The sequence below is a fragment of the Chroicocephalus ridibundus genome, chromosome 2, assembly GCF_963924245.1.
Source record: "Chroicocephalus ridibundus chromosome 2, bChrRid1.1, whole genome shotgun sequence".
Classification (NCBI taxonomy): Eukaryota; Metazoa; Chordata; class Aves; order Charadriiformes; family Laridae; genus Chroicocephalus; species Chroicocephalus ridibundus.
The window spans coordinates 163,915,616-163,935,654 of NC_086285.1; positions in this window are offsets into that span (position 1 = coordinate 163,915,616).

Here is a 20,039-nt window from a genome sequence, read left to right on the forward strand (position 1 = left end):
AGTCATATTCGCTTGGCAGAAGCTTTTCCCCTAGTGTGTCTGCATTACAAGCAAATGGTTGGTAATGATTTGTGTGCATGCAACATTTCTAAGTAATTAAAACAAACCTCTTTCTGCTGCAGAATGCAAATGTGCCAACAAACTAACCCAACCAGGCCAACTTTGTCTAGGCTCAGTAAATTCACTGCAGTGAACATTCCCTTGGAATCGCCAATTGCAAGGCAACAGCTCTAGGAAGCCAGCTGGACATCCACTTCTTTAAAGACAAGTAACTCTCCTGCTGAGATAGCACTATGTGTTGCCTACCCTAGCTTGAGTGCTTGAAATATGCAGCATACTATCAAGTTTTATACAAATTTTATACATCAGTTATTGTTTCCAGGGGAAATGGAAATTGTGGCATGAGTTGATGTAGCAGCAGAACTTCATACATTGCTATTCAACATCTTTCTCTCTGAAATGACAAAATCTCAAAATCTTCTCCACTGAAAGAAGGACTGACGTAATTAAGACATCACCTCAAATGATCAGAACACAAAGCTTGTGATTTTTCACCTTCTTGGTGAAAGGATCCCACTCTACAATAAGGGATTGTATCACTTCAACTGGAACTACATAGAGCTTGTGACAAGTTGAGGGCAACCATGAAAGACAACAATAGATGTTTTCATTATTGGCTTCTGCCACCTGACACAGAAGGTAAACCACTGCTGTTAGCATCTGCCTTGGGAGAGGGTAACAGCTGATATCAGTATTTCAGCCATTCCCTAGAGGTATAAGTAGTTCTTCCATTTGAATAATTTGAATAAGGTCAGCGTGGGAGGTAGGAAGACGCGATATTTCCCAGGTGAGGAGTTGGACCCCTAGAAGAAGTGGAAGGACAAAGAGCGTTCATGTGTGTGCTTGTGTGATGGGTATTTTGAAAGTAACTTTGAATGGGCTTTTTGGTCACAGCTGAGAAGAAAACCCTCACAGACAAACAACTCCCTACAGAAATTAAATAGAAAGCTTTCATCTGCGTGGTATGGCAGGAACAATACAATGTTTAATGATCTTTGTTAAGAATCACTGTTTCTTTACATAAGAAAGAAGCATTTTCCTTTTCCTTGGTATATGCTATTGATCTTGCCCCTTGTCTTTTTGCCCAATTTGGCATGCATTTGAAATTGTTCATTCATGTGTCTCAGAAGCTTTGATGTCAGTATGGTTTTGAGGAAATTGCAAAATGCTGTTGTAAGTGCATTTTCTGTATTATGGTAATTAACTATAATATACCGAAGGATAATATTAAAGGAAAATATCCTCTGCATAGTTGCAGACTTGTGCAGAACTCAGCACTCAGATTAGCATAAGAAACAATTGCGTTTTTATAGTAAATGTGACAGGGGACAGTCAGTTGATCCAAAAATAATTTCTTAAAATATGCGTATAAACTTCTATTTCTCCTAAAATCAAATGCAAGTAAAAATTAGGTAGCAACAGCTTTGTAACTTTAAGAAATGTGGACAGAAGATAAAAGAATGATTTTCTTAACCTTAGATGAAACGTTCACCTTTCAACTCTTCTAACACACATCTCTAGCAAGCATTCTCTGATGAACCTGCTGTCATTGTCAACTCACTTCTCCTGCCAAGGAAATCACTTGCAAAAGTAATTAAAATGCCGAATAGTTATCAAGGTTATTATAAAACTACAGGAATTAAGCAAAAGCACTTTCTTTATTTTCCTCTCTGCAGCAGAATTTCTCACATCTCCCTCTATAACTCCCCATTTGTTCACACATTTTCCCCTAGATATGGCAAGATTTATTTCAATTAACTACAGCCACCAAAAAAGCTAGGCTTGGCTTTCTAAGATTGCCCTTTAAGCTCATGCTATTTTCAACAGAGAAGGACTTAAAAAAAGAAAACACACTTCAGAAGATAATTCATCCCCTAGTTTTATATGCCTCTGTTTTGGTGGGATGAATTGCCCCTTGAAATTGCTGATTCCTTTGCATTGTCTACAGGGTGAACGTAGAAAACTCTCTTAAACCATAGATCTACCTCCTAAATGGTTAAATGAATTCTAATCTCTGGCTTTCTCTCTATTCGGGTCCCCACACTATGTGCTGCTTGGCTTATTCCCTCATCTCTCCACCAATTATCTATCCACTTAGGAACTGATCTCCTGGGTAATCAGTTCCAGTCCTCAATCATGGCAGGAAGTCATGTCATATCACCCCAGTCACGCATTTATCAAACGCCCTCTTAAAAGTAGTTATGTGATCTGTACCCACTACTCCAAGTGAACGGCTCATCTGCATTAATCTTCTTACTCCAAGGCTTCTTCTAATTCCCTGCCTAACCATATTTATGATCAGTTTATACCCCATTTGTCCTTTAGCTTCTATCTCTTCCTGGAATTTACCTGCTTGTAGATATTTATAAGCAATGATTACATCCTCTGCTAGCTTTCATTTTGCTAGTCTGAAGAAAGCAAGCTTTTAATTCTTTTTTTTTTTTTAAGGTAGTTTCTCTATTCTTCCATTCTAGTAACCCTCTTCTAATTTTAATATCTCTCTTGAATAATGTTGATGAGAGGTATACATTGTATTCCAGGTCTGTTACAACGGCATTAAAATTTCCCTCTTTATAAGGAGAAATCCCACCTAAAATACCCCAGTGTGCTTTCTCCTGACAGCCTTGCTCTGGTGGGTCACAGCCATTGTAAGACAGCTCATATGTCTCTATCTTTTTTTTTTTTTTCTGCTGAGAAGACTTCATCTTATAACAGACCTTTAAAACTTCTAAACCTTCCCCCAAATTTCATCCTATGGCAGTTTTTCCAGTCTTTGTAGCCAGAAATTCCTTTTCAATGTTAATCCAATACTTCTCTACCTTGATAATGAATCCCAAATTTTTTGTCATCACTTACTTCTGCTGATATGGTCTTATTTTTGAGCCAATATGCCTGGTGAAAACAATAGATGACATGAGCTGCAAGAATTATCTTTGAATAACTAATATATAAATTCATAGTAATGTTTTTAGAAAATACTAAGTTAATTATGTACTGAATTTTTAAGACACAAACTTTAATGTGGAGCCTATAGCCACTTAGAAAGGGTATCTGGGGTTTTTAAATGTCATACTAGAGGAAAGAGTTCATATATACGACATATGAACTCTGGTCTCTCTAGCGTGTGACACATCTCAGTTCATTTAGTTGAGAAGGTTTTTGTTGAAATGTTGCTGTGTTATGGTGACTAGAACAAGAAAGAATGAATAAATTTTTCACTAGTCACCTAAAAGAAGATTGGATAGATGTCTTTTGGAGGCAGATGATAACAGTCTGCTAACCTAGATCACACTCTTGCCCTCATACTTCCCTTAATTTCACCAAAAGACTTCCTGAACAAAAAGAACTACCCTCACTTTATTTATTCATAATCCTACTATTGCCTCCTTTTATCATCAATAAGTTGTCTCTGAATTCCACTCATTTTTAATATCTCTTGAACAATTTCAACCTCATAATTCTCTTATTAATTTTAAATTATAAGAACTGAGACAACCCATTCAGGTCTTTTCTATAGAAGAGCTGACTGCCTTCCTTTGCATTTCAAATGTTGCTAAATTCTTCACTTCCAAAATAATTCCATATAGGGAATCTAGTCTTGTAAACAAGTTCATACTAGCGCTAAATCTGTCCCAGTTGGCCTACAGGAAATAAAGTATCACAGAATCACAGGATAATTTGGGTCAAAAGGGTCCTCTGAAGGTCCCTAATCCCACCTCCTGCTCAAAGGTGGTTAGACTAGACAAGGTTGTTCAGAGCCATGTCCAGTCAAGATTTGAATGTCTCCAAGGATCTTTTACGTGGCCATGGGACCTGTGAAATGCCCTACTCACTGGATCTCAAATAAAAGCATTGCCATTAGCTAAAAAAAAACCACCCCACCCCACACACGTATATTTGTAGAAATTTAGAGAATGCTAAGACAGAGAATGCTGTCTAGCTGTTCGCCTGAATATGACAAATATAAATGTACATATCACACACAGGTTATGTATATATGTATATAAAAATTTAAGAAAGAGAGAGAATTCAGTGCTAAAGATGAGGAAGAAAAAAATGAATCAGTGCTACTCTGCATCTAAAACATATTTTGCAAACTCGACCGAGTTAAAACAGATATGCCGCTTCCCGAATGTGCGTGCACCAGAACCGTGAATCTCTCTCCCTTGTGCTGCATTAAGTATGGGCTTTTTTATGACCTATCTTTTTTTTAAGTCTTCATTTTACCTTTCATTAAACATTACAAAATGTGTCTCATCAGAAAGCATTGTTTTTTATGGCAACATTTCAAGCTCAGTAACTGAGGAGACTTTATTCTGCATCTGAATATGATCTTCATTTTTCTTTTAATGAACTATTTTTATAGCGCAAGTGCATAAACAAATAAGAAAATGAGTGAGTAAAGATGCTTAAGGTGCTTTTATAGGAACAAGCTTAACTAATATCCAGCTTTTAAGAGAGGCAATTTGGAATCTGTGTAACTGTTTTATTTGCAGACATTAAGAAGAAGCTATAGGGCAATTAGCAAGACCTTGGTTCTGGAAAGATAGTTTGAAGCCTATTGCATCAGTTCGAAATTGAGCCTTCCATCAAATACTGCTTCCATGCAGCTGTTCAAGGGAAAGTTCATCAAAGTTTTATCAGGAAGAGAAACCTGGCTATGCAACTCAAGTGAGAAGATAAGTGGTTCACTAAACAGTTTTGGCTGACCCTTGGGAGTTATTAAACCACAGCATCTCTGAATGTTGGACCTGGGACTCGAGTATTCCCCTTCCATCAGACAGTCATAAAATTAGCCATTTTGCAACAACAGCAACAATGAAAAAAACCTACCAAAATCCCATCTACAAAATCTGCCTGCTTAGTTTAAAGGCGATAATTCCACGTATCCCTGCTGTCTAACTCTACTGTCTTTTGAGTGTCTTCCTTTCCTTGTGTGAGCAGACAGAGTAAGGAGGAGGAGGTCTACAGTATCTACCACTGTTATAATCTTGACTGAGACTGAGCTGAGTTCCGCTGTGGTTCACAAAACCTGCTGTGGCTTTCTCCTGTGTATCCCAACCTGACTGTTCCTTAACAGCCCTACGGACTACATCTATCTCCTATATAATTTCTAGGTCAAACAAAGGAGGCATTTTTTCCTTTGTTTTGCAGAATTTCTCTGCTGACAGCATCTGATTCAACTGTAACACATTCCTCTCTCTTAATAGGAAGGGTTTCTTCGAGTAACTTTAAGTCCCATTTATTTCGTTATGCTATGGAGAAGGAGACTCATTAGTACTCTGAAGAGCAGCTTTGACTCTGTCGTGGTCTTTAGCTTTTCTCTCCAAGCACTGTTCATCATCAAGAACAGTCATTCCACTGAATTATTACTTTCCATTATACATAAGCTACTTCTACTTGGCATCAGAATATCTAATTTTTTTCCAATAACTAAAAATTTAACTGATCAAATGAAAACACTAAGGCATTTCAATTATTTGAAAAGAATAGCCATGGATGCCTCTAAAATCTCGGCTGTACCAATCAAATAATGATGCATGATGACTTCAAAGATATGACCGCATTAGCTTACATAGGAGGAAAATATTTTCAAGCTTAATTACTGATACTTTTTAACAAACTTGGCAGCAAATCCAATTTTAACAATAACTAACTGCACAGTCATTAATCCTGGAAATTAAGCCAAATGTAGTCTTCCATACTGAGGACATCTGTGATTGTCTCCTTTGGAATTTGTTCTCTGTGCATCTTATATAAGTGTAGGAGAAATCTTCCAACACTGATTCTTTTGTTTTATTTACAGCACATGAGAAAGCAGGCTTGGAAACCTGTCAACTAAAGTTTAGCGAGAACAGAGAAGGGGAAAAAATAAATTCTAAAAATAGTTCTGATTAACTTGTTTCACTGAAAAAAGGAATAGAAAAAAGAATAATCTTTGTAGTCTTCATTTGTACATGCATAAAAGAGAAGACAGAAACATGCAGAATGTCGTCAGACCCAAAAGGGCCTAACAAAGTTTTGTTTGTTGCTGGATGCTGAGGTTTGCTCAGAGCGATGGGAGTCTCCATTCTCTTCTCCTTGCAGTTAAAAGAAGCCCATTCCCAAAATCCTGCTTCTTCCCCAAAGTTACACAACTCCTCTCCCACTTCCAAGGAAACCACCTGCTCATGGCTCCCTTGAACCCAGGTCCTGGCTTATGTATATCAGTACATACTGAACTATTTGGATATTTTAGTTCTGAAAGAGAAGAGTATCCTCCAATTTCATGTTGGCTCACCTTGCCTTCATCACGCTTCACTTAATGGTGAAGCAAAGGAATATTTTTAGGTACTGGGGAAATGAATAGTGAAAGAATATGCAAGATTTCCACACTATTCCTTCGTGAGTTAATGCCTAAATGCTTCTCAGAAGGATGCATAGATTCAAGACCACTTACACGTCTGCTTTTATATCTTCTATTTACTACAGTATATATAGTTATTGCCACTGAAAAAAGTGCGAGGCATCTAACTTCAAATGGTGCCCTTAAATGGTGCTGACAGTGTACTTTACGTGCAAAAACCACACAGCGGAACAAATAAAAAGAGCTGTTGTAAGACTAGCTAAAGAGGTTCGGGTACTTGCCATAATCATTTTGCAGCTGGAGATAAGCCTGAAAGAACATTAAAGTTTCACAGCAGAGATGTGATGTGGAGTTGATCATGTCAAAAGGTTAAAAACGTTTTTTTTGCTTATGCTTCTGGAGAGTAGATTGTGAGATATGTATAAATCATTCATATTCTATTAAAATACAGCTCTGATTCACTTTTTGAGAATTTCAACAGATTACCATACTAAAGTACACTTTCTGTCCAGATTTCACTCTTGAGCTATCCGTCTTCTTTACTCTGTTTCATCCTCTTCAATATGATTTCCACATCAGTTTTGAAAGCTCAGCACTTTGCAACTTTCATTTTCTGGCACTATTATTTCTTTCTTCTTTTCAAATAACTGTCAAAACATACGTCTTCACTTCTGAAAGCCTTTCCCCTTTTTTGTGACAAAAATTCAACACAAACTGGTTTTGGTAAAACAATGCCAAAGTACTGCAGAAATCAGATTCTTTTAATAATTGAATAATTTTAAAATTCTTTGAACAAACATATATTTGATGTTGCAGGTTATTGCCACTATGAAATTATGATGTCAAAAGCGTTCATGTCATTTATCAATGAAAAGTAACAAAACTAGATTACATCATGGCAGGCCTTAACAAAGTGATAATTTGGAATATTAAAGAAACTTACTTTAGATTGAGTTAAATTGGGAATTAACAATATTGAGAAGGTACCATTTTAAAGAAATTCAGAGCATGGTGTTGGAAAGTCAGGAACCTGGTTCTAATTCTGGTATTCTGGGAAACAGTTCTTGGGGAAAAGTTGGTTCTGTTCAGGCTCATCTTTACATTATGTTAAGCCTAACTTAAGTCATCCGAGTAAAGATGCCCACATGTTTTATTGCTTTGAACCTTGGATCTTTGAGCACGTTCACTTGTAAAGATTATACATTTCTGTGGTGTCACATATTCCAGTAATGAAAAATGCTAGTATTGTACACGGGCATAATATGAATGCAGAGAGAAATTCTATTGCATAAAGTGTCTGTCATTATTCATACTGAACACTGAAGTTATTTCTAGCGTGGGTCAGGACTACCTTTTTAAATATTTTACGGCATACGTTTGGCTAAGTAAAATATTCATGAATATATTTCAGAATAATCAAATCTAATATAGATTCTAATTTAAAGCTCTTCTATTCAACAGGTCGCACTCTTCATATTCTGCGTAGTTGTGAATTGGAGAACTGTTTCCCACTCCGGAAAACATTTCTGAATGTTAAACAGATTGTACTGAAGAAGTACTACTCATTATTTTCCTATGAATGTATCTCAGACATCCAAGCAGGATGCAAAAAACAGGCCACGTGAGCTAACACATATGATGAATAGTGATGATTTGGAGTAAACAGTTTGCAAACAGTGCACAGATTGAAAAGTTTTCGTCAACAGTATTTAGCAAAAGCTTATAAATAACACACATATTCATGAAAGTCAGGAAACATTTCTGAATTAAAATGAGAATTAAACACATGAATGTTTGGGGCTGGTATCTTCTCCTTACTTGGTTGTACCTTTAACTGTGCTGGATCTCTGATTTTCAAGGTGGTGCTTGGTGTAGCAACTAAATATAATAAATTCATGCCAAAGGTGGAATTTCTTTTCATTTATAATATGTGCGAAGTGAGAGTGATTGTACAATGCAGGATACCCTCATATCTGGTATCTAGCATCACATTTCTTGCAATGGAAAGCATATGGACTTTCTAGGCCCCAACAAAAGGAAACAAATCAGAGGAAAGACCAGCACGCATTACAGGTTCGTGTAGCCTGGCTTTTCTCAGGCTACATGAACATGGAGGCAATGGCAGGTGCCAGCCATGATAACGCTGCTACAGGCGGCAATTCTGAGTACATACAAGCCTCCTCTAATTTTAGGGATTGCTACATTGCTTTAAACAGACCACTGAGACTGAAAAATCATAGAATCATAGAATCATAGAATCATAGAATGGTTTGGGTTGCAAGGGACCTTAAAGATCATCTAGTTCCAACCTGCCTACCATAGGCAGGGACACCTCCCACTAGACCAGGTTGCTCAAAGCCCCATCCAACCTGGCCTTGAATGTTTCCAGGGATGGGGCATCCACAGCTCCTCTGGGCAACCCGGGCCCCTTTAGGTACTGGAAGGCTGCTATTAGGTCTACCTGGAGCCTTCTTTTCTGCAAGCTGAACAATCCCAACTCTCTCAGCCTATCTTCATAAGAGATGAAGGCAAACAGCGTCCTGAAATACCACAGGACATAAGCAGTGGTATTTCTTTCATGTTTAATTCTGCTGCACTCCCCCCCAAGACTCAGTGCTGAGGAGGCAGGATCAGGCCAACACGCTGACTCTACCACCATGGACATGCCGGGAAGCAACCAGGCACCATTCAAAAGCTGCATCAAACAGCTCATTTCAGCAGTTTGCCAGCTTGACTTTTGTTTCAAGGTGAAAGCAATGAATTGGGCTCTGTCAGCACTGCCTTCCGTTTGGTCTCACAGCAATGTGGGGACTGATGTGGCAATGGGAACACTAGCAGTAAAACTGGTAAAGCGTTCAAGGACTTCTAAGGTTGTCAGAGCTTGCATCTAGAGCCTCAATTATTTCTTGCTGTTTAGCTGATCAGAAAATCCTCCAATTTTTACATAGATTTTGATGATATCACAAACTGTAAATGTGTACTATCAATTTGCATACCTAAGCATTCGTTATGTTTCCTTTTCTTTTAAATTTTTTTTTTTTTTAAAGTCTGATTCATCTCTGAGACTGGTACAGCATTTGGGTCGGATGAAATGAAGGAGTTCCCCAGCAAGATATGAATAACCCCCCTGCCTTCTCTCATTGTACAAGATCAGCAACTATTTCTGCTGCTCCTCACTCAGAACGATGCCAAGAAATTACAACTCAACCATCCATCCACTGCAATGGACATTTTGTAGAAATAGAAAATGGGTCTCTCCTCAAACATTACAGTAAAATAGATTGAATTGCCAATATGTATATCTGGACTAGGAAGATCCCGTCAACCTCAAGGTGATTCAGTGGTGCCTAGGGACAGGACAACCACAATGGGCACAAACTGGAACACAGGAAATTCCATCTCAACATGAGGAGGAACTTCTTTACTTTGAGGGTGCCAGAGCACTGGAACAGAGAGGTGGTGGAGTCTCCTTCTCTGGAGATATTCAAAACCCACCTGTCCAACCTGCTCTAGGTGACCCTGCTTTGGCAGGGGGGTTGGACCACAGGATCTCCGAAGGTTCCTTCCAAAACCTACCATTCTGTGATTCTGTGAAACAGAAGTATTCAGCATTTTAGCCATCCTAATCTGCCTCCCTACATTTCTGTTACATTTTCACTTGGATAAAAAATCTGCTTATGCAATGTCTGCTATGTGAGAAGGAGATCAAAGAGCAAAGTCCCACCTCAAGGTTATGTCTCAAATCCAACCATCAGGAAGGTTTTCGACCTCACATACTTTATCACTCATGAATTTCTTCAAGAAGGCAGAAAACGAACTCTAGAAAAGCTCAAAGTTTTAATCAATGTACAGAATTTGCCTACGGCAACAGAAGGAGTCGGTGTCAAAGCTAGGATAAGAGCAAGGAAGCATACCTGTTAAAAAATTAGTAGAATTTTTTTTAACACAAATTTGCCATAAAAATTCTCCAAGCACTTAGCAGGAAACTTTGAATTGATTCATTTCTCTGCAGTCTAGAGCACAAATGGTACAACAAGGTTGCCATAAAATTGCCTTAATGCATTCAATAGACCTGGTTGTGGTCATCTCTCTCTGCATGTGAGGATGTTTATTTGCCTCAGGGCATCTCATATTACTGTTGGCCTCATATTCTTGAGGCTTCAAATCATTATTTATGAAACATTCTTCAATTTAAAATGAAAATTTGCAGAGCAAATCATACATTTGATGAATACCTCCTGCTTCCAGAAACACCTTCAAAATGTTTATATATATATACATTTCCAGGTGATAGGAATTAACATGGCCTCTGCTAAACTGGTTGATTTAAAATGCATAAAATATCACAGGAGCTCAGGAGAGAGCAAGCTAATGAATGTGGTGTTATATGCTCAGATTCCTTCTTCATCAATATTTATTTGCTTCCTCTACCCCGCCTTCTATGACTAAAAGACTTTTAAAAGTCTTTCCTCATTTTAAAGATGACTCTGAACCAAACTCCCACTCCAAACGAGAGTCTACCCCTCTTTTTCCTGTATCTACCTCCAGAGTGCAAAAGTTGTTCATTGCATAGAGACAACACATTGAAATGCTGTCGGAGACCTTCCAGTAATACCAATTTAGCTTATACAGAGTGGCTGGAACAAATCAAGTCTTCATGTATGGTGTCAAAGGATCCATTAGGAATTGATTCTTTAATTTCATTGCTATGGAAATACTTGAACTTCTCCCCCTGAATTAGCAGACTTCATACCACAATCATTTCTTGGGTATGCGGAAGCTTCTGATCTTCAACACCAGTGAGCTGCCTAGACCTGTCCCCCTCCTATCCTCACCCACGTGGGGCACAGCCACCTCTGTCTCCATGTTTAGAAATAAGACATCCTTCAGGCTAAGAAGGTTGCCTTGATACAACTGCAATTAGATGACAAACTGCAATTAGACAGCTCAAGTTAGAAGGGCAGTTCTTACATGTTCTGCCCCATATGGGTTATGGCATTTGGTGGACTGAAGCTTCAGTTAACTTTCCCCACACACAGTTGCACAAGGGCTGGTGTCTGACAGCCTCTGTCCACATGCTCAAGCCCCATCTATGGCCTTGGGCTTAATGCTTCCCTTGGGCTGAATCCAGGCTTTCAGACACATCAAGCTGGTAACAACCACCTAAATCAGACCAGTGCCTCTCCAGACAGATGTTAAGAGGACAATGTCTCTTGTTTCCTGACCCAGTGCCCAGGGAGGACCTTAACACCCAGTGTCCCCCTCTTCTTCTGGGAGCACACCAGGAACTTCCTAAGCTGAGAAACTTGGAGCACAAGTCATGCCCCAACCAGCATACCCACCCCACCTGCTTCCAAGCAGAAATTAAATAACCCTTGTCCATAAAAAGATGTTTCCCTTCTGTTTTGCTTATATTACACACCAAGTTTTTTTGCTGCTTATAGTTTCAGGATTGTAAAAAACTCTTGTCCTGGAAAAGGCTTCCCCAGCAGAGTGAAACCTCAGACTGAAAACAATTTTCAGATCTTTCCCCATTCAGTGATCTGGAGCATTCAGCAATGTGGAACGTTACAGTTTGTCACCATTATCAGAGGATTTATTAATTGACCTTTCTGACAAGGTTACCTAGTGGTTACGGCCACCTTGTAATGGAGGTGTCAGTTCTTACACTGTGGAGACTAATGACAGACCCTTTTGAATGCCTGTTTCTGAATGAAGAAGGACAGTTTGACAGACCTTCACTCCAAGTAGCTTCAGGTTTATGAAAGCAGAGGTCATCCAGAGTCTGTCAGGGAACCAGCTGAACTTAAAGCTCTGGGATGCTGTCGCTGTGAATTAACCAAGTTGTCTCAAGCAAAATCACACCATTTCCAGTGATACATATCATGGAGAACAAAATAGAGACATTTCAACCCTAAAATAAACTGCAGAACTTTCCCTTGTTTCATAGGTTCCAAGATTTTCATCTTCTGTCCATTTTCAGAATCTTCAGAGGCTTAACAAAAAAACTTAACAAAAAAAAAAAAGGGTGAGTTTCCCACTAAAAGACAAGTTCTTTCCACTGTTAAAATATTAAATACATAACTGATGACTGAAGAAAAGACTAATTTCTCCCATAGCGGCTGCTGTACAGCAATCCCTTCAAACAGTTTGAAATACATCAAGAAAAAAAAAATGAAAGAAAGGAAATTTAAAATACTTCGAGTGAAAAAGTCAAATGACTTTTCTTCTAGGAAAATTTCCCTTTATTCCTCTCACATGCACAGAGATGCTTCAGAGGGAAGTCTTTGGTTTAACGAGTCACTCGCTAGCACCAGCAATCTCTCTTAAGGCAAGAAAAAAATCAATCCACTTCGGGATTTTTGGTCAAGAGGTTTTTTTTTTTTTAAGATGATTCCCATGAGTTCTTTTGATGAAAACCAAGGAGTGGAGGGAAAAAAAGTAAAAGAGAAGCCATGCAAACTTTTGTCTGATCCTCACTCGTGCACTTGTGTCTCAGCTTAGCGTGACATCTGACTGCCATGCCTTGATGCTAGTACTCCTGCTGGCACCAGGCTGTTTGGTTTTGGGTAACTTCCCAAGCACATTGTGCCAGTTTTGTCCTGAATTGGATTACTTCCAAAGCCAGATGAGACACAGCCTGGAAACTGTCAGACACCTGTGAGTTGGAGCCCTTCTTCATGGATTTTCTTTCAAGCTACTGAGGGGTGGTCACACTTAACTGCATTATCTCCTCTGTCTGGTTTGTTTCTTGAGTAGATCCAGAGCCCCTGGGTGATGCTTTACTCTTTCAAGGAGAAGGAAATGCTGCCTTCTCTCCCAGCTAGGGAGAGATCTTCAAATCTTCAGGCAATATTTAAAAGCACAATGATGTCAATTTGGGCTGAGTTCCTCATCTGCTTTTTAAAGGTCACAGTAGCACCTTGCTCTATCCTTGATGTCTCCAAGAACCCCACAAAAACCAGCCATCTCGGGTATTCACCTTGGGAGGGTTACAGAGGAGCAAAAGTCCTCAGAGGAGCTGCTTCTCCTGTCATTGCAATGCTGCAGCTTCAGGAGGGATTCCCAAGTGTCCTTCCTGATCAGAGCTGCTGTTGCAGGTTGGTATCATCCAAAGAGGAGTCCCCAGTCTGGAGTGTATGTATCTGCCCCAGATCCTGGTTGTGTACATCGCCATCACTTTAGAAGCAGAGAGGAGAGGCCAATGGGGCTGAGTGAGGAACCAAAGGGGGACAACCCCCCGTTTCCTCTCATTGCTTCAGCTGCACCTAGAGCCTGCACTGCCCTCTACCCCTGAGGAGTCCATCTCTATAACCTGCTCTGTAACTTTTTTCCCCAAGGAAACATCGCTGTTCATATTCCTAGACAGGGCATTTCAGTGGTGCTTGAACTAGCCACAGGTGTTACTTTTGTGATACAGAAGTGGTGTGATGGAGGACCAACAAAAAAAGCTGAGACCTTGGTAAGGAATTTTCTTCTTCCAAAGACGAACTCTAGAGAGCATTCCTTTAATTTCCAGTTTTCTGAAAAAGAGGTGAATATGATATACTGGAATCTGCAGCTCCCTCCACTCCACTTTGCACTTCCCTTCCAGCTCTGTAAATCAAGCCATTTATTCTCTAAGATCATCAAATTTTAAATCTTTTAATAATCAACTTACCAGCAAAACTAAATGTGACAGGTCCATTTCCAACCCTTTTAATGATCCTCCCATTTTGCCATCCAGTTGCCTGCCTTTATCACTTTTTCCCTTGTGCCTTGGCTCTGACACCTACAAGCCCCAAAGGCTTTATTTATGTTAATTAACGAGGAAGTTTCCTTCCAAGTGAATAGCCAGATTACCTGACTCTTGATTTAATGGCAGAGTCAGCTTTATATACTGTGATTTACTGTTAAAAAGTATGAACAAGAGAAAACTGGTCTTCTGAAGTGCTCGAGCAGACAGCAGTACCTCCCCAAGTTGGGGTATTTCGGCCCTGGCTGGTGTCCCACACTTGAGGCAGGTATGCAGTTTTGCAGTCACCCATTTACTTTTCCCATTTATTTGCAGATTTCCTCTGCAGCCCCAGCTCTCTGCACATGCCTGGTAGGATGATTGCTCTCTTTGCAGCATTGCTCATTCTTTATCTCTGGGCAATAACTTGAGGATGCAGCTTGCCCCAGAGACACCATGCGAAATGAAGCTGTGCTGTAGGTGGTGTGGTGTGCTTGGAACATCGGCAAGAGAAGGCAGCTCGACAAAGTCACTTACATGGGATTTTATAGAGGCAGGTTTTACAGATTTAGCAAAGCCTGCCTCTCTCGTGGACCAGGGTATTTGCTGGAGAAGCGTGCTATTTGCATGAGTGCTTCAGAGGGCTAGAGATGGGGGGAGGATCTGAACAATCAAACGGGAGGCTCAGAAGTAGGTTGAAAGCTGAAGATACACATTTAAGGTCTCCATGAAGACTCAACATGCACAAATCCAGGCATTGCAATTAAGTCATCATGCACAGTTACTCATCCATTAGTCACTCACTGGGTTCTCCAAATACATCATGCCTGGAAGTCCCTTCATTCCCTTTATATAGGAAACTACCCATTACTGATGTATGTGCAAGATTTTTCTGCTGCCTTCTACAGCTCTATACATCAAACAACTCACCATGGCACCCTTTTCATTATGCAGGCCAATGAAGGTAGAGGCCTTTATTTGGTTGGACCCGTTTTTAGGACATGAGACCCTTCTGATACATGTGTAACCCTGACATTTCCATCTCATCCCTCCATGTCCCCGGCATAGCCAGGTGCCAGTGCTGAACAATAGCTCATTGAATCATCTGTAGGAACAGCCTCAACTAACATTGACAATTGGAAGTAAAGGTCTAGAAAATTAGGTAGGAACAGGCTGCCCAGAGAGGTCATGGAGTCTCTGTCTCTGGAGACATTCAAAACCTGCCTGGATGCGTTCCTGTGCAACCTGCTGTAGGTGACCCTGCTCTGGCAGGGGGCTGGACTAGATGATCTCCAGACGTCCCTTCCAACCCCTACAATTCTGTGATTGAGAAGATTAATATACATGACAACGTGTGTTCTCACTTCCCTCATCTTCCACCCCAGGACCAAAGCTGCCTTGATGAACCTCCAGCAGAGCATGAGAACTCGGATGCAGGGTTCTCTGTTAGTGAACACTGATCAGAGAGCTGATAGGTTCACAAGTGTTATTCATGATACTGTTACAGACAGTATCGTTGTTCCTTTTTCCCTTGCTCTGCTTGTATTCCTTCATACATATGTGGGAATTCCTATGAGGGGCAGTTCTGGAGCCATCGTTGGTGGTAGGGAGTACAGGGACCATTACAATGGAGACCATAATAAGTCCTTACCAGAGAAGGAGGGATGCAAGAACACAGTATGCGCCCAGGAAATTCCAGCACACACATCTGCAATGCATACCAGGTGGAAAAGATAAAATATCATAGATATGGTCATCCTGAACATCTCTTGCTTGACTAACAGCTAACATTACCTTCATCCATAACATCTGCCTAGCAACAACAGAGCTTCCAGCTTCTCCTAGCGGTAAATCCCAGCGCAAGCTGTGCTTTTCTGGGTATCTCACAGAAAGGTCATTGCCAGTGGACATATAATGGGCATTAGCGATTCTGAACATTTTACCAACCTCTCTTAGAAGTGCTGCATAAGTCAAACAATGACCTGTTTAGCTGTGCTGTGCCCCTGCATGAGAAGAGCACCAACAAACTGGAGCATCAGTGCCCGGAATAACAGAATATCTTTTTAATGATTTATGATTCCAGCTAGCAAACTTCCTAGCCAGATGATCTGCAACTGAAAAAACCGAGGCTGACCTGAGGCTACAAAACCTATGTCAGCACACTGCAGATGTTTTACTGGAGATTGATTGCGTTATCTCATTGCCACATAATCACCTGATTAAATTTTAAGTTTGTTTTTTTTTTAATTATTATCACTTAAGCCAGGCTCTCTCTGTTCGCTCTCTCACCTGGTGCTGCTGTATCAGCTTTCAGAGTTAAAATCTTCTAATAACTTGCTGCAACATATTAAGCTCTATTCTGCATTTTTGCTTCCAAGAAGAGCAGGTAAAATTTGCAAAGTCATGGGAGACGGATAGCAGACTGAAAAGACAAATGAGGAGCAAGCTCCTTCTAACCAACTAGAATTGTACCCGCAGCTTAGAAGATATATTGTATGATATCAAAGTTGCTGCACCAACAGCTAATGGAGGAAAATCAATTTATGTTTACTTATTCAGAGTGGTTATCTTTTAATAGAATATTAACTGGACTTTTTCTTGCAGAGCATATTTCTAACAAACAATTTTGTGCATAGAAAGAAAGAAACAAATTTTAAAAAATCCACATTCGCTTCTTTATTTTAACTTCTGAGACAGTATCTGAAGACAACCAGTTGTACAAGACATTCTCTATCTGAGGTTGCATGTATGGGCTAGAGGGCTCATATCCTTCCTCATCAGTGTGTTACCTGATAAATATGATGCTTTTTTTGCTCATGGCATCCTTCAAATAAATTATTTTATTTCAGCATTACTCTCTTTACTCTTACTCTGTTTATAAATTATATACTTTCACATCTATGTAATGAAAATTTCAGATGAGCAAGTATCAAATGATGAATCCAATACATTTGTCTGACTTTGTGGGCAAACATCCTGCTTTATTCACAAATCCTATTTTCCTTTCATGAATATGGACATTAAAATGAAGCCCCTTTTAATCGTTACTCACAAATAGTGTGTATTATAAGACTGTGCTTTCAGGTAAATGGAGATTTACTGGAAAACTTGCAATCAGTTCTGCCACCAGATTCAGATACAGAATCCCAGGTAGTCCTTCTGTCTGCTAAAAAGAGAAACAAATAAATTAACTCCTTACTCTTCAAAAGAGGACATCTTTGAAGTCCTTCTACACAGCAGTGTACAGAGGAGGATGAATGGAGTGTTTGACACTTATAAATGGATGTGCAAGAACTGGTCAGGATTTTCTTAACTGTACACTGTGCACGGTTACTATTCAATAAGGTTTCCCAGGTCTCAGCTGTGAGTCAATGAGTAAACACAAAGGTATCACATCAGGGTACAAGTGAGACAAAAGGGAAACATTACCAGAGAACTGATTGCCTGGTGGTTAGGAAATTCGCTGTAGATGTGTATGAAGCTACAATTTACTGCTCTATCCAAGCTGATATTCCAAGATGCATCTCTTTTACATGTTTCTTTGAGAAAAAACTATAAAATACTAGTTTGCAAAAGAGTAGCAAAAAGGAAGCCAAGAGATCCTTGACACATCGTGAAGCATGATTTTCATTTTACAGCCAGGCCTTCATTTTCCTGCCACCCTCCCCTCATCACAGTACATGAGTTTCAAAGGGGTCTTTGAGACAATGCATACTGCAAGAGAGGAACACATATGATAACCATCAGTACCTCAACTGCCTCACTCCAGGTTTATGTTAATAGTTACGAGCTTGGAGATAAGCAGGTTTGCCATCCACCCCTTCACAAGGCTCCATTTCATGTCAAAAGCAGAGCACTTGGGTGCTACACCAGCAAGTATTTCACAAATCCATCAACGAACCACAACAGCCTTATGACCGATGCTGTCCCACTTTTTCTCCCTGTCCATCCCTGTTTGTTGTAATTGGAATGGCTTTCTGGTAGCAGCATCACTGAGTATTTCAGAGGAGCCCCTGTCCTTCCACAGGATCTCCGGAGATAATCCCTTTCGTGCCTAGCTTAGACTCCCCAGTAGCTCCTCCTGGGAATATACCATGTGTCTTACCTCAGTAAAAGCTGTGCCATAACTTGATGGTTTGAAAGATCTTTTCATTGATGCCAGACACTCCTCGTTTAGCCAATTTCCTGCTCAACACCGTGACCATGGTGTGCCCTCTATCAGACTTCCTCTAATGAGATGTGTAGAGATTTGTTGGCCCCTGCAGCACTCCCAGCTGGAGGTAAGTTTGGTCTGCAATGAAAGGCAATTAGTGAAGAGAGTTCTACGCAGCTTTCCCACAGGTGGTTGGGTAAGAAAATAAAAATGCTGCTGCAAACATGTTTCCAGTTTGTATTTTACTGGTTCATCACCTTAAACTTATTAAGGGGAGGTAGATTCTCATCTTAATTACACAAACAATAAGGGGTGCAACACCACAGTCTCCAGTGGAGTGGCTCACGTGCTGACTGAGAGAGGAACCGGGCACACGGAATCTCTTCCACCGCAAAGAGCTTAGACAGCAACACAGCAGAAATCCTTGAGATGCAGTTACACTGTGTATTTTTCAGAGAAATGTTCCAAAAATCTATTAAGACCACTTGCCTTCAACGCACAATCCACAATATAAACACACTCCCTCCCACAACATTCTTCTCAACTGTGAGAAGTTTGGAATAATAAGCATTTGCTGGGGTTTTTTCCTGTCGGCGGCGGTTTTGTTTTATTTCCACACATCTTTGAAATTCTGGAACCTACGCTTATTCCATAAATACATCTGGCTGATGCCAGAAATGGGATAACAGAGCTTTCTGGAGAAAGCCCATGACCATGCAGTATCCTAATAGTTCTGCCAAAATGCAAAGGTCATGATTCACCTGCGGCTCCACAGGCAGAAACAAATTCCTGTAACACTCCTCCTGCCTCTGTGTTATAACCGCCTCTTGTTTCTTGAGCTCCATTTAATTTGTGAGGTCTTGATGGTTCAACCATTCTTCTTGGTGGTTGCACAGCGTCCTTCCTAATAATGCCTTGATATGACTGGAGCACCGAAGGACTAACTCAGCATAAATATCTGCTCATTTCTTTTCTATGGTATAATATACATATAGCATTTTTACAACTAATAGAAAAAGGAAGTCTAGACATGGTGTTTCAGTGGTATTTTAGCCCAAATCCATAGAACAGTTTTGTATGCTGCAGACCACTGAGCAAGCACTTTTGCTGGAGTGAAAACCAGGACGGAATACGCATCCCAAGCTCACAAGGGACAGAGATGAACACATAGCATCAAGAAACAAAGATTCATCCCAGGCTGCACGTGATTTATGGGGAATTTGAATTGACAATTTTATGGCCTTTTACAAATTTTGAAACCCCATATTCCTGAAGATCATATTTTTCTGAGTTACATGTGTTTGAGAACTATGAGATGCAATCAAGACCTGAAAGCAAGTGTTAGCATTGTATGAACTTTTAATCTGATATTGTTGTCATTGTGGTTTAAAATTATAAACTCACCATAAACGAAAATAACATCCTCCGTTTGCTAGCTGGCACAGGATCAAAGCTAAACACTTTCAAGCCTGACTCTTCAGAGAGTCTCTTTTTTTTTTTTTTCTGCATGCTAAAAAACTTTATTCCCCTTTAAAATTTTAATATGCATTGCAAAGATTAAATGTGAACTTTGATGTGCAACTGGGCAATACAGACCCCCAGCATTTTTTTGCTTTTCCGACATAAAATAAGGTTGTGGTTCATTTCATATTTACTCTGTTCAGGAAGCACAAGCTGGTCATTGAGGCACAGACCTGGGTGCCAGGTAGTAACCAACTCTCGAGGACAGACACGTGTGCTTCTCATCTTCCTAATGGCAATAAATG